The sequence below is a fragment of the Elgaria multicarinata genome, chromosome 7 (assembly GCF_023053635.1).
Source record: "Elgaria multicarinata webbii isolate HBS135686 ecotype San Diego chromosome 7, rElgMul1.1.pri, whole genome shotgun sequence".
Classification (NCBI taxonomy): domain Eukaryota; kingdom Metazoa; phylum Chordata; class Lepidosauria; order Squamata; family Anguidae; genus Elgaria; species Elgaria multicarinata.
Genome location: NC_086177.1, coordinates 45,848,270 through 45,864,164, shown reverse-complemented (window position 1 = coordinate 45,864,164; position 15,895 = coordinate 45,848,270).

Genomic DNA, 15,895 nt, shown 5'->3' with positions numbered 1-15,895 from the left:
ACTCTCCAGTATGGGGTTCCGCAGGGGTCAGTCTTGTCCCCCATGCTGTTTAACATGTACATGAAACCGTTGGGTGCGGTCATTCAGAGTTTTGGAGTGCGTTGTCATCAGTACACTGATGACACACAGTTTTACGTCTCCTTTTCATCTTCATCAGGTGGGGCTATGGATGTGCTGAACTGGTGCCTGGCTGTGACAATGGACTGGATAAGGGCTAATAAACTGAAACTCAATCCAGACAAGACTGAGATGCTGCTGGTGGGTGGTTCCTCTGACCAGATGAGGGGTGTTCAACCGGTTCTGGATGGGGTTGCACTCCCCCTGAAGGAGCAGGTTCGTAGCTTGGGGGTTCTCCTAGAACCATCTCTGTCATTTGAGGCTCAGGTGGGCTCAGTGGCATGGAGTGCTTTCTACCAACTTCAGTTGGTGGCCCAGCTACACCCCTATCTGGACCGGGATAACCTAGCTTCAGTTGTCCATACTCTGGTAACCTCCAAATTAGATTACTGCAACGCCCTCTACATGGGGCAGCCTTTGAATACAGTTCAGAAGCTGCAGCTTGTGCAAAATGCAGCAGCCAGATTGATAGCTGGAACAGGGAGGTTTGAGCATTTAACACCAATTCTGGCCCACTTGCATTGGCTGCCTATACGTTTCTGAGCCCAATTCAAGGTGCTGGTTTTAACCTATAAAGCCCTACATGGCTTGGGACCGCAATACCTGATGGAACGCCTCTCCCTACATGAACCTACCCGTACACTGTGCTCAACATCGAAGGTCGTCCTTCGAGTGCCTACTCTGAGGGAAACTCGGAGGATGGTAACAAGGGAGAGGGCCTTTTCGGTGGTGGCCCCCCAACTGTGGAATGATCTCCCTGATGAGGCTCGCCTGGCGCCAACATTGTTATCTTTTAGGTACCAGGTCAAGACTTTTCTCTTCTCCCAGGCATTTAACAGTATTTAATAATGCTAAGTTTGTTTTTAACAGACTTCAGAACTATTGTTTTTAAATGGATAATGTTGTTTTTATACTATTGTCTTTATGTTTCTGATGGTTTTAAATTTTGTATACTTTTTAATGTTTACTGTTTTTAACTTTTGTAAACTGCACAGAGAGCTTCGGCTATGGGGCGGTATATAAATGTAATAAATAAATAAATAAATAAATATAAAAAGGGGGAGAGTATCCTTCAAACATATTACTCTAACTGATAAGGCCAATTTTGGCAATTTAATCAATTAATTGCTTGATTTATCAACAAAAAACTAATATGATTAATTAACTAAAAGTTAATTGAGTTACTCTGTAAAAACTGACCTATTCAAAAGACTTTTTTTAAAAAAAAATCAAATCCAGTTATAAATTTAATAAGACAGAAATAAATGGAAACAAACTGAAATTCAGATTCAAGTATTGGAATACAATAGAAGTGCTCCAAAGGTCCCCCTCTCCCTCAATGTGTATACACAAGAGCTATACAAGGGAGAAGAACCACACCTCATGGTCCCACTGCTGGCAGCTGCATACTTCCTGGCCAACCTTCAACATTGACATGTTTGGCACAATCATTGAAAAGGAGACCCTATATGTGTGCCAATCAGAAATCACAGTCATGTAGGGTTCTGGATTGCACTGGGAGCCTATGCATGTGTTGATATGCACCAAAGGCCACAGATGACAGGGCAAGACCGGGAGACAAAGGAAGCATAAATCTGTCAATTTTGGTTTCTTTCGGTTTCTAATTTTTCCATTCTTACATTCAGTTCATCTCAGGCTTTTAGAATATTTCCAGTTCATTCCAAACTGTGGGTGTTTTTAATAGGGGTGTGCACGGACCCCCCGCTCCGCTTCACTTGCAGATCCGCCATTTTTCGGAGCGGGTCGCTCCGCCCCGCCCCCGCTCCGCCCACTTCCGCTCCGCTCCGCCCGGAGCTCCGGATCGGATCCGGAGCTCCGTTTTTGCCCCCCCATAGGCTTGCATTGAAAGCTAAAAAAGTAAACAACTTTTTTTCCGTTGAAGTTAGAAACCTCACGTTTGGCACCATGACACCTCATGGGCGTATACACACACACGCCAAGTTTCAAGGCAATCCCATCATCCCCTGATTTTTGGCGAATTTTTGAAAATCGGGCACCCCATTCACACCCCTTGGGATAGCTCCGTCAATTTGCATGTTACAAACCTCAAACTCGGCACCAGGGCAGCTTATCCATGTGTCCACATGCACGCCAAGTTGCAAGCAAATCCCATCATCCCCTGATTTTTGGCGCGGCTCTACCCTCTAACGCACCTCCCATAACCCTAATTCACACCCCTTTAGATAGCTCCGTCAATTTGCACGTTAGAAACCTCAAACTCAGCACCATGATAGCTTATCCACGTGTCCACATGCACGCCAAGTTTCAAGGCAATCCCATCATCCCCTGATTTTTGGGGAATTTATGAAAATCGGGCACCCCATTCACACCCCTTGGGATAGCTCCGTCAATTTGCATGTTAGAAACCTCAAACTCGGCACCAGGAGAGCTTATCCATGTGTCCACATGCACGCCAAGTTGCAAGCAAATCCCATCATCCCCTGATTTTTGGCATGGCTTAACTCACCCCAAATTGTCCCATTCTACAACTACGTCAATTTGCACGTTAGAAACCTCAAACTCAGCACCATGATAGCTTATCCACGTGTCCACATGCACGCCAAGTTTCAAGGCAATCCCATCATCCCCTGATTTTTGGGGAATTTATGAAAATCGGGCACCCCATTCACACCCCTTGGGATAGCTCCGTCAATTTGCATGTTAGAAACCTCAAACTCGGCACCAGGAGAGCTTATCCATGTGTCCACATGCACGCCAAGTTGCAAGCAAATCCCATCATCCCCTGATTTTTGGCGCGGCTTAAACTTTTTAACTCACCCCAAATCAAGTCCCATTCTACAACTACGTCAATTTGCACGTTAGAAACCTATCCTTTGGTCCCATGACAGCTTACCCATGTGTCCCCATGGACACCAAGTTTCAAGGCAATCCCATCATCCCCTGATGTTAGGGGAACTTTTGAAATTTGAACACTCCAGTATGTCAGGGATTTAAAGTTGCAATTGCAGACAGCTCAATGGGGCCAGTTCCAAGGCAATCCCAACATGCCACGAGATAACCCTAAATCTTCTGGCACATTTGAAAAAGGGATTATTGAATTTGATAAAGTCTAAGTGAGCGCAGGAAGGACTTCTCCCCTTAGTCAAAGCAAGACACATACACCATCGCTGCAAGGCGGGAAGGGGAGAATTATTATTATTATTATTATTTATTTATATAGCACCATCAATGGAAAGCAGGCAGGCAGCATGCATTGTAGTGCCGCAAGGATGGCTTGAGCACTAACGCATAGCAAACCAACCCATAAGTGGGCGCAAAGTGAGGCAAAGATGGCTGGTTGTTTCTTTCTAAGCCAGCAGTTACGCCTTGAGGGGCACAGAGGAGGACGATTGGGAGCAAACCAGGCACCAGGCGGGCAGAGAGGCAGGCAGAGTAGGCGAGGAGTCAGTCCTGGCAGATGCCCCACCACAGCAGCACCCCGGGGGAGGCGGGCAGGCAGGCAGGCAGGCTGCGGGCATTTCTGGGGGCACAAGGAAGTGATGGCTGGTTTCTAAGCCAGCATTGCAGTTAGTCACGCATTGCAAACGCAAACCATCCCAGCGAGTCGGTCACCGAGGAGGACAGGCTAGCAGAGGGGCAGGCAGAGTGACATGTCATAGATCTAGTATTGGGGAGGAGTCAGTCCCGGCAGATGCCCCAACACAGTAGCACCCTGGGTGGGCATTGGAAAACGCCATCTTGTGGGTCAATACTTCCCCCACCCCATGTCCTGCAGGGTTGCCTGCCTAACCCTTGTGGGGATGGGAGATGGAGAGCTTAGAGTGGCAGTGCCAGCAGCAGCCTTCGGCTTTCCCCTGGAACCAGTCGCCTTGCCCGCCTCTTTCCCCAGCAAGATCGCCTGGTGCTGCCTATGAAGATGCATCTTCATGCTGCTGGTTCCATAATGCCCTGTCGATGAACCCCTGCTTAGGCTGAGTTTGCAGTGGCGACAGACAGCAAAGCGGGGATCCGCTCCCAACTCAAAGTGGTCCCACACGATGCTTGTCTTTCGTTTCTGTGGTGACACCACCAATTGCCCGCCTGAGCTCTCTGGTGTTGCCACAGAAACAGGGGTGTGGGATGAGACTGGGGAGAGAGCCTCGGCCTGCTGCTGCTCCTCCTCAGCCCCCACATCCTGGAGGCCCACCGCCTCCTCCTCCTCCCCCCCCTCCACTGTGCTGAGGACCTCGTCTAGGTCCATCAGCGGGCTCGTGGGCTGAAAGGAGAATGAAGGAGTTGGGGATACTCCTCCTCCTCTAATGGCACTGCTGCCACGTGCCTCTTGCAAACGGGCACTTTTCCCATTCCCACCCTCAAAAAGAGAACGCCGGGCACAAGTTGCAGAAGAGAGTGGCTCTGCCTGCTGCTTGTCCTGCTTCTGTTTTGGAGCAGTCAGCCAAGGAGTTGCCCGTTTGAGTTTCACAGGAGGAGAGGAAGCCCTGCTGGCAGACTGAGCCTTGCTGCTTTCAGCACGCCTGCTTTCTCTTTTCATGATGACTAACAAAATATTAATACTACTAATACTATGTATAAGGTACTACTAAGAATATGTATAAGAAGAATATAATATGTTTAAATGTAGGGAAATGGGACAAGAACAATAAAATATACTACTACTAATATGTATGAGAATATACTACTAAGAATATCTACAAGAATATAATAATATGTTTTAGAATATTACTAATAAATGTAGGGAAATGGGACAAGAAATGGGACAACCACTACTATAAGAAGAACAAAATATGAATACTACTACTAATATGTATGAGAATGTATACTAATAGACTACTAAGACTATGTCAAAGAATATAATAATAATATGTTTAAGAATAGGGAAATGGTGTGCGTATGCTTTCCCCAAAATGCTCAATCTGTGGCTGCCTGTTGAACTTGACAAAAGCAGCCCACTCCGTCGAAGTTACACAGAGAAGAAAAAGAGAATCCAATTTTTTTGGTATATTTGGTATATAGAAGATAGAAGGAAACACAATCAGGATTTAAGAGAGGGGAGGGGGAAAAAGAACCAACCACTACTATAAGAAGAACAAAATATGAATACTAATATAATATGTATGAGAATATATACTAATGGACTATGTGAAAGAATATAATAAAATATGTTTAAGAATATAAATGTAGGGAAATGGGACAAAAAGTGTGTGTATGCTTTCAAAAGAAAGCTTTCACAAAAGCAGAACAGTCAGGCTTTAATACAGGGAAGGGGGGGGGCAACCAACCCAACCACACACTCCAAAATTCAAAAATAAAGTTTATATTAAATCAAAGTAAGGGGAAAACACAGGGCAAACTAAGCTACAAGTCAGAAAGAAGCAAACAAACACACACACGCGCCAAACTAAACCTATATTAAATTAATCTATCTCCAAAGCAGGAGCACTAGCTAAGTAAGTGTTCCCTCCACGAACGCCAACCCACAAAGAGACACAAAACAGAAAGTTCTCAGGGTGGGTCTGCCTTAGTCCCCCCTCCAACGCTGGGATTGGAGGAGGATGCTTTCTGAGGAGATGAATTCTCATCAGGATTGGGAGTTGAATGTGCCTGTCATCGCTTCCAAAAAAATAATAATAATAAAAAAAAAAAACCCAAACCCCGATTTTTAAAAAAATATTGCACGTGAACCACAGCACGCAGAAAGTTGAGAGTGGTCTCAAAATGACCCCCATCCACGACTCTCTGTGCACAAGAATTTTCAGAACGATAGCTTAAACCCCCCCCCAGTTATCCCCGATTCTTTCCCTCAATGCAATCCTATGGGCGAAAAGCCGAAACGCCGTTTGAGCCCTGCGGTTGACCCGATTTTTAAAAAAATATTGCACGTGAACCACAGCACGCAGAAAGTTGAGAGTGGTCTCAAAATGACCCCCATCCACGACTCTCTGTGCACAAGAATTTTCAGAACGATAGCTTAAACCCCCCCCCAGTTATCCCCGATTCTTTCCCTCAATGCAATCCTATGGGCGAAAAGCCGAAACGCAGTTTGAGCCCCGCGGTTGACCCGATTTTTAAAAAAATATTGCACGTGAACCACAGCACGCAGAGAGGTGAGAGTGGTCTCAAAATGACCCCCATCCACGACTCTCTGTGCACAAGAATTTCCAGAACGATAGCTTCAAAAACAACGTAGTTATGCGCGATTATTTGCCGCAATGCAATCCTATGGCGAAATGTTTTCAAGATGGCGACCGGAGCGCTCCGACTGAACTCGGAGCTCCGAAAAATGGTCGCTTCTCTTCGCCTTGCTTCTAGGGGGTCCGCGGTCCGCTCCTACTCCGCCTCTGGGTAAGGCGGAGCAGGCCAATCCGCTACTGCTTCTACGCTCCTAATCGGAGCGGAGCACATCCCTAGTTTTTAATAAACTTTGCATGAAAATTCATTAGCATTTTTGTGCACATTTCTCCCAATAAACACAATTTTGCATAATATACACATTTTTGGCCAGCGGATTTCCTAATGTAATACATTTCTATAATATATAGATTTGTGTACACATTTTCTGATTGGAGAACTCCATTGCAAAATTTGGAAATGTGCCAATTTCTACAAATAACAGATTTTCAGTTCTTTTAGTGGTTCGAAAATGAAAAAAAAATAGGTATCCTCATATTAAAACAAACATTTATTACATTTTTTTGAAAAAAAATACATTTATTACAAAAGGCAAACTGAACAAATTTCTCCTTTATCCCTATGGGAGATGTATCCCCACTTACCCCTCTATACATGGGATATACATGAGAGGGGATATTCTGATTTATTTTATTTTAGCATTTAGGTTTATTGTGGTCAACTGGTTACTCTAGTTTCTGGTAAGATGTAGGGATGTATGAGAAATTCATTTTAGTTTGTTTTTGATCTGGATATACCAAGTTCACACCTTCCAGATCAAAACCAGATCCAGATGCAAACCATGTTCAAATTCTGTACGTTTCTGAGCTTGTCATGTGATATGCAGACTGAAACATATGCGTTTGACAGCACATGTACATTTAAAAAATGAAAAAAAATGCTTACTTCTAAAAAAATGTGGATAAATGTGATTTAGTCAATGGGAGAAGAATACACACAAGTAATGCTGACATTTAGAAAAATACAAACAAAAATATGCATGGATTGTCATGTGAAATGAAAAAAAACCAAAGCTCACAATCTGATGCAGAGTCTAGTCAGAACGAACTCTGAGATGGAATTTGAAGAATTTCAGTGAGCTCAAGTTTTGCAAATTTGCACATCCCTAGTCAGATGGGATATCAAATGTAAATTTGTTCAGGCTGTGATATCAGAAAACTGAAGCCAGTGTCTTATAATATAGCATGGAAAAAATGAAGACAGCATTACAGGAACATTCTCTCTCTCTCTTTCTCTCTCTCTCTTTCTCTCTCTCTCACACACACACACACACACATACATACATACACCTTTCTCATATCACTGACCTCATTTTCAGTACAACTCATTCTTGAGTCTGATGGATTAATGTGTGGTTTCACAGACTTCCTTCTAGGTGCCAAATGATTGCTCACTGCCACACACAACTATGTCAAGAGGAAGCGTAATAATTGATTTGAAATTCTACAAGAGACATTAGTCACTGCTACGTTAAGTAAGATAGGCAAATACAGCTCCACTTATCAGGGTCTAAAAGTGCCACACATTAGGCTGAAGGATCATGTACTACAAATTAATAGCCTCCCCAAAAAAACACCTTAATGTGTTGTAGTGGCAACACCACGTCAAATGCAGTTCACTGTTGGGCTGCCACTAGTGGCTGCCAAGCTAACATGAATGGATACATTTAGGCATTCAGAAACCACTACTTGCACTCAGTCCCCTCTTCACCTGGTGGGGTCGCTTCAGCTACCAATTATGTCCAAGTTTGGCTTTCATATGCACAGGGTGCTCTGTGATCAAATGCAATCCCTGTAATCTTCTCAGCACTGCTTTCTCGGGTCCAAAGCAGATAAAACATTAAAGAGGTAGCAAGCAGCTATGGCCATAGCTAGACAGGGCTTTATCCCAGGGCAAACCCTGGGATCACCCCTTTGCATCCACATGACACACAGGGGATCAGGGAGGGATCATCCCTCCCTGAACCCGGGATATTGCCCTCCACTTTAGCCCCAGTTTTTCTGCGGTCTCCCGAGACTGCGGAACATGTGGCCTGTTGCCGTGGGTTGACCTGGCTCCGCGCTATTCCTCACATGGAGCCGGGAGCTGCGCCCATCGGGGGTAGGGTGGGGGGAGCAGGAATTTATTTATTTATTAAAAAAACCCACTTACCTTTAGTGCATGAGTGTTTGTGCGCTCCTTCCTCTTTAAAAAAAAAAAAAGGCAGACGCGATGCCTCTCCTGTTGAGGTGGTCATGTGTAGACAGGGATCTCGCGATAAATACTTCATGGGATCTTCCCTCCTCTGTTGTGAGCTAAAAGGTAGGTCTAGCTATAGCCTGAGTCTTCTGTTCTATTTTACCCTAGTGTAAATGCTGGGGATCCAATATGGATTTGGACCCTAGAGTGGTGAGTAGAGAAGCTTTAACCCTTTCCCCCCTGCTTTAGTCCAAATTCGGATTGGGAGCACCTACCATTTATAGTGGTAAATAGAGATCATCAAGGCGCATGGATCACTATTTAGTGTGATACAGGAAGAGGAGAGGAAAAGAGAGGGTGGGGAAGCTAAGGATATTTGGAGGGGGCAGGACTCTGAAAAACAAGGCAATCCCAGCAGTCAGGACAAGGGATGGGAGAGTCAGTGGGGCTTGAATGCATCAATGTTCTCCAAGTTCGAAGCTTGGTCCATGTTATTGTATGTGAGATTTTTTGTTGTTGTTCGAAAAGTATAGGTGTGCATATAAGAACACATTTTTAATGCACACACCCAGATGTGTTCTTTCCCTCCATTGACTAAAGCATGAAAATATGTACATAGATTAAAAAAATATTTTAAAAGTGCATTTTAAAGTGTGCATTTTTCTAACAAACTCATTTTGTGAACGTGATTGCAAGCTCAGGAATATACAAGCTTTGTCATCCCTATCGTCCCAAAAATGCACTCACATTCAAGATGTGAATGGGACAACGTTTTGATGCGTAACAAACTGAAATCAATGTCTCCTACATCCCTGGACAGGACACTTGGTGGTTCAGCATCTATATCCAGCAGAGAGTGACTAGAGCTCATTTCCATAGGGTGACCATATGAAAAGGAGGGCAGGGTTCCTGTATCTTTAACAGTTGCATAGAAAAGGGGATTTCAGCAGGTGTCATTTGTATATATGGGGAACCTGCTGAAATTCCCTCTTCATCACAACAGTTAAAGCTGCAGGAGTTATACTAGAGTGACCAGATTTAAAAGAGGGCAGGGCACCTGCAGCTTTAACAAATGACACCTGCTGAAATTCCCTTTTCAATACAACGGTTAAAGATACAGGAGCCCTGTCCTCCTTTTAATGTGTTCACCCTAATTTCCATAATCATTGCAGTGCTCTTTCCAGGGTGCATGACTGATAGGATTTTTCCTGCTTGCTAGTGGCTATACAGCCCAGTTCACGCTGCCGTACTCCATACAAGCATCTCTCTGAAATATGTGGCTTGGACTGCTTGCATACACACAAAAAGTCCTGATCTGAAGCATCCCTAATGAAGGAACATATATTTGTGTCTGCTAATAGTAGTTGACAGCACACACACACTGTTGATATTGAGGGGGGGGGGGGGACATGTTATAAAAAATGCATGTAAAGAATGCAATAAAATATATAGCAATATCTATTTTGTCATCCCTGTCAGAGCCTGCAGGAGACGATCGTTAAAATTTAATGAAGAAAATGTCCAACTCGTTGATTTCCAATTGTACTGAAGCTTTGGAGCCATTCAGATTTGAAGGCATCTTATGAGAGACAATTTCAAAGATTGTAGCTATTAAAGGTTGAGCCTGATCCAGCCTCCGCCATAGCCTCCCCACAACACCTCAAGGGTTTGCTGTTCTGCCACTAAATCTATTCCCTGCTAGCCATCATCCCACACACAAGAAACTGCACTCAGGGAGAGACTGGATTATCCCTGCCGCAAAGCTGTAATTCTATTTTGTATTTGTATTGGTTCTAATTTATTATTATTATTATTATTATTATTATTATTATTATTATTATTATCCATTGGTATTTTATATTGATTGAAAATATATATGTTTTATCAATCAGTCAATGAGTGAATATAGCTGGAAAATAGACAACTTAGAAAAGGGGCAGTCAACCTTGCAACATGAAATTGAAATTTCTTGTGAAAAAGGGGGGGGGAGAACAAATTGGCTTTCAATATCAATTTACTGAACAGTGGGGGAGTATGCACACCTCTATCATCATAAATATTCAATTTGTGCACATTCTCAAGAAGGATGATGATGATGATGATGATGATGATGATTTTTAATTTTCTCCTCTGAGGAGGCTGGTATATTAACCAATAATTAAAGCAACAGAAAGCTATTTCCTGAAGATACAGAATCAGAAGAAAACCAATGTATTGTAGCTTGTAGGTTCCTTTTTGTTCACCCAGAGGTTTCTTCCTTCCTCACCTTTATGGTGCTGATAGCATTTGTCTGGACCTTGAGTTTTTTTAGTATGTTTGTAGATGTATCTAATAAAGTTGAGATTGCTCTGTTATCTGACATGATAAAATCAGAACTTAAAACTAGACTATCCTTCACTATCCACCAAGGCAAAAGCTACTTATCAGCCATGGATAGTAGCCTACGAAGGGATTGATAAACTTTGTGTTTTGGCTGTCTGCCTGACACTACAAAAAGAAGCAGGTTACCAATCATGAGTAAGCTATAATACCTACCTGATGATGAGCTCCATTAAACCTGGTGAGTCACCATTGCACCATCCTCAATTATACTGTTTAATATCCCACATATAAATGAATCATGACTGCACATTGTTATTACTGTATTTCTTCGATTGTAAGATGCCATCGATTGTAAGACGCACACTAATTTCAGTACCACCAACAGAAAAAAAAAACCTAAGACACACCCACGATTCTAAGACGCAGCCCATTTTTAGAGATGTTTATATGGGGGGGAAAGTGTGTCTTAGAATCGAAGAAATAGGGTATTAAACTTTACCAAAGAAAGTTTTGTGTGTTTTGATACTGGTTCCTGGACAGAATGTATTGTGCAGAATGGCTACATAGAATTTACTTAGCATAAGATTTTTCAACATTTGAACTGGTGTTGTATAGATGTCACCTGAGAATGGATACTCATTTGGATATTTGGTCTGGTTTTGTTGAACTTTAGCTATAGTTCTTACAAATCTGTATATTTTAAAAGCTCCATCACACCGGGGGTTAACACAGTACCTACCATCGCTTCTCTGCCCGTGTTTTCATTTCTCAAGTTACTTCCTCTTTCAAAAGAGGAAGTACACAATGAGAACGAGGCCCATTGAGTCCGCTGTTCTAATGCCACTGCTTCTCCTGCACACAGCAGGAGAGAGCAGCAATTCCGAGTTTAAAAAAGCATCGTACTTAATGAGGTTTTTTTTGTCATGCAAGAAAGGCCAGAAAGGGCAGAAGGCTCGCGGGAGGGAGACAACGACATCATGTGAGGGACCTGAGCAAACTCTGTGAGTGCCCAGTAATGAGTGTGCAATAAAAAGCTCATTGGATGGAGCTTATACACACACACACACACCCCATATGTATGCATTGAAACTGATTATATTCAAATCTATGTAGCCACATCTTTTCTTTTTTTCTTTTCTTTTGTCAAAACTTTATAATAAAAAATAAGTTAACAAAATATTTAGGATAATCCTTTAGGATTTTATATGCAGAGGAGTCAGTAAGTACTACTACATGGAAACCAATTGAATCAGCCAGAAAAATGGGGAAACACTCATCTATCCAACACTTTCTCTCTTCTCTATCCATTTACTAGTAATAGATTTAACTTTCAATTGATGGTGAGATGCGACAGACATCTTAATGGAAATTTTACTTTCAACTCCTGCTACCTCCAGTATAGCATAGTGCTTGCATGGTTTGCCATAGGATACATGGGTTTACTGTAGTATAGATCAGTAGTAACCCTCCTCTCCTTACTTGTGAAAGCAGTTAAATGTATAGCAAACCTTCCAGAAGGGCTGGCACACATAAGATTTATTGATTATTTAATTAATTAATAAATAAGCCAGCTTTCAGGGAGAAGCCTTCCCAAAGCAGCTTACAAATGTAATCCAAACAATATAAGACATGTACAAAACAATCCAGTTACAAAATTAAAAACAGCAGAAACTTAAAACCTCAGCACAGCATTTTCAGTAAAACCTAGATTGAAACAAAAATGCTTTTTAAAATTCATGTAAAAGTTGATAGATGGGGTCTTATGTACTTCCTTTGGGAAAGAGTTGCAAAGGGATGAGGCCTCCACTGAAAAGGTCCTGTCTCAAGGGCCTGCCAGTCAGATGGACTATGGTGACAGGCCTGTGAGTAGGGCCCCCGATGTCAATCTTCAGGCTCAGAGGGCTTTGTTCGGATGGAGATGTTTTTTTAAAAAACTGGTTCCAACCTGTTTTAAGGCTTTAAAGGTCAAAACCTGCTTTAAATTGAGCCAGCAGTGAATAGGTGGCTGACACAGGTGGTACACTATTGCTGTTATATAGTCTGAATAACTGAACCCTAAAGCATTCTAGCAGCTGCATTCTTTACAATGTTGAAGTTTCTGAATAATCATTAAAGGCAACCCCCACTTAGGCTGAATTTCAGCAGTCTAGATATAATCAGAGAATGTGTAACTGCGGAAACTTCTGAAGTTTGTCTCCCAACAATTTCATCTAGATATTAAGAAGAACATGGGGAACAAGATAGAACTAAACCTTGATGGACCCCAAATGCCAACACCACCTACTGGATCTGTTCCCATCACAATGTACTGGAGCTACTGTGACAACTTGCCTCCAAGTCCCAACTGGAGAGACAGCCCAGAAGGATAACATTGCTGACGGTATCAAACACTACTAAGAGGTCCAGAACAAATAGGATTATACTCTCTTGTCTATTTCCTCTTGTCTATTTCCTGCCCTAAATAACCCACCAGGTTGAGCCAAGCTGCTTCAGTACTAAAAATTATCTGGAAACCAGACTAGAACTCTGAGTTTCCGGCATTGAACAGGGGCTGAACTAGATGGCAAACAACCTCCACCCACAACTCTAGTTCTATGACTTTATGCACAATCCCCCTCATTCTTTTCAGCATTCTTTCTAAAGATGAGCCAAAAATACTCAGAAGACATTTTTCTAAGAAAACTTCAGAGATGCACGTGTGAATGGGCAAAACCTGCGCTTTTCAAAGTTCTCTTAATCCCACCTTGAAGTTTCTTCCAAGTCAGACTGAGAGCTTTCTTTTTTCTTTTTTTGCAGAAAATGTGCACATTTCTTCCATTGATTAGAATGTGTTTATACATGTTTTCAAAAATACGTGTTTTTTTTTATGTATTCATTTTTTCAAACAGATTTTTCTATGAGCCTTCTGGAAGGGAGGGGGAGGATCCCAGACTTTCTGGCTTCCAGGATCCTCACCCAGCATCCAAATGGCAGCGTGACATCCCAGAAGTTAGGAAGGACATTGTAGGTGCCATTTTTTCATGGAATTGCCCTCCATTGCAAATAAAGTTTTAAAAAACAAAACTTTGCAACTGCTTCCCAGCCCTAACCTGATGAGTACGGACTGCCCCTGTGCAGTGCCATGTCTATTTCCAGAGCCACGCAACTCACGGGGAAGAAGGGACAACCCGTGATCATGCGCCACACCGTCCACGGGCCTCATGGGTGTCCTGGGACCATGGAAAAACTGGGAAATCTGCAGTCCTAGTTGCCCTGGGGAAGTCTCTGGTTGTCCTTGCTTGACCCCAGGATCCCCTGTGCATCATTTGGATGCACAGGGACAACCTAGAGACAACCCTGGGATATATGCATGGTGTAGACATGCCCTTTAATTCCACGAATCACATCCCAGCCACAAAAATGCAGTGAGTTTAACTGCAGTTTGCGTTCAGGTTCAGTTCAAAAACAAACTTAGATGTGGCTACTCAAATAGCAGCTGTTTGACTTTTAACCCATTTTCTGCTAACTCCTTGTTTTCTTGTGCTCCACGGAATAATCTCTCTTCTCCCTAGGGATGGACAGATTCACTTCCATCCATTCTTGCTGGGCACTCGCTATGCTGCTGCCCAGCCTGCTTGATGTGCTGTGCTCACTACTGGTTAGCTGAGCGAGCCCCCAGGGAGCATTGAGGGGTCGCCCGTCCCCTTAGCGAGTCACCATTTTGCACAAAAATGGCAGCTCGGGGTTTTCCGGAAATGTAACGTTGTGCAAATGGACCACTTACACCTGTAGTTTTGTGTAAGTGGCTCCTTTACAGCTGCCATTTATACAACATTACATTTCTGGAAAATCCTTAGCAAAATGGCAAGTTGCTAAGGGGATGGGCAACCACCGGTGCTCAGCAAATGGGTCCTGTAAGTCCTGGCAGCTCAGTAAGTGAGGTCCAGGAGACGGAGCAGTGGTGGGAGAGGGCTGCCGGACTCCAGCCCACTATTGGACTCCTATGACGTCCCCATTTCTCCTTCTGCTCTATCACAGCCCCCTCTGCAACCAGCTCTGTGTTAATCCTCTGCCCTTTTCCATTTCCACATCATAGTATGCCATCTCTGTCTATAAGGCAGCAAATGAGGCCTGTCCTACATTTCTCATATCTGATCTTTGTAGAATATAGGTCTATCTGCAATGCTATCTCTGTTACCATTGGGGGGGGGGGGTTCCTTTCTATTTTCTAACCTTAAATATCTCTTTATGCACCATATTAACACCTGTTATTTTTACATCTGTCTTGCTTCTATCTGTATTCCAATCACTGTATCCCCCCCTTTCCCCACTTTTTGTGCCCATTTGTGGTTTATCTCTCAGTTCCTCATTTTTCTTCTTTCAGACATTCCTCTCTCTCTCTCTCTCTCTCTGTTCTCTCTTCCCTCATCTCTATTTAGGAATGAGGGAGAAATAGTTTCATCTAATTTCACACTTTGGAACCATTACATAAACCAAAACTCAGTTAACCTTAACAATTCACACTTCTCCAAATTTTGCAATGGAGTTTCTCCAGTCAAAAACCCAAATGCACATATTAAATAAAATAACATTAAAAATTAATTATATTAGGAAAATTGATTGCAAATATGTGTATTGGGCAAAAAAAAAGCACACAAAATGCTCACATTAGGAGATACGTGCACAAAATGCTTATGAATTTTAATGTGAATTTTAAAACAATAAACACGTCAAAGTTCAGGATGAACTGAAGACTGAAGAAATTCTCAGAACTTGAGAAGAACCAAACTTAAGGCTGGAAAAATGAGAAATGGATTGATACCAAAATTACAGACCCAGCCATCCCTATCTGTAATACGTCTTGGCTTGCTGAGTTTGATAGCAATATCACGTAACGTTTCAACTCTCTCATCAATTCACACAGCGCATGACAATGTGGCTGCTAGAGGTTAGAAAAGCTACAGGTGACAGTATCACCATGTGCATCTGAATCCAGGGAGAAGAGAAGTGTTGACATGGTGACACAGGCATTGTCCTATCCCCACTCTAGTGTTTGATAGGCTTGGGCAGGCCTTTTTCTCACAAAAGCTATGAAAGCACTGCAAATGAGAATTAATTTGAATTCCTG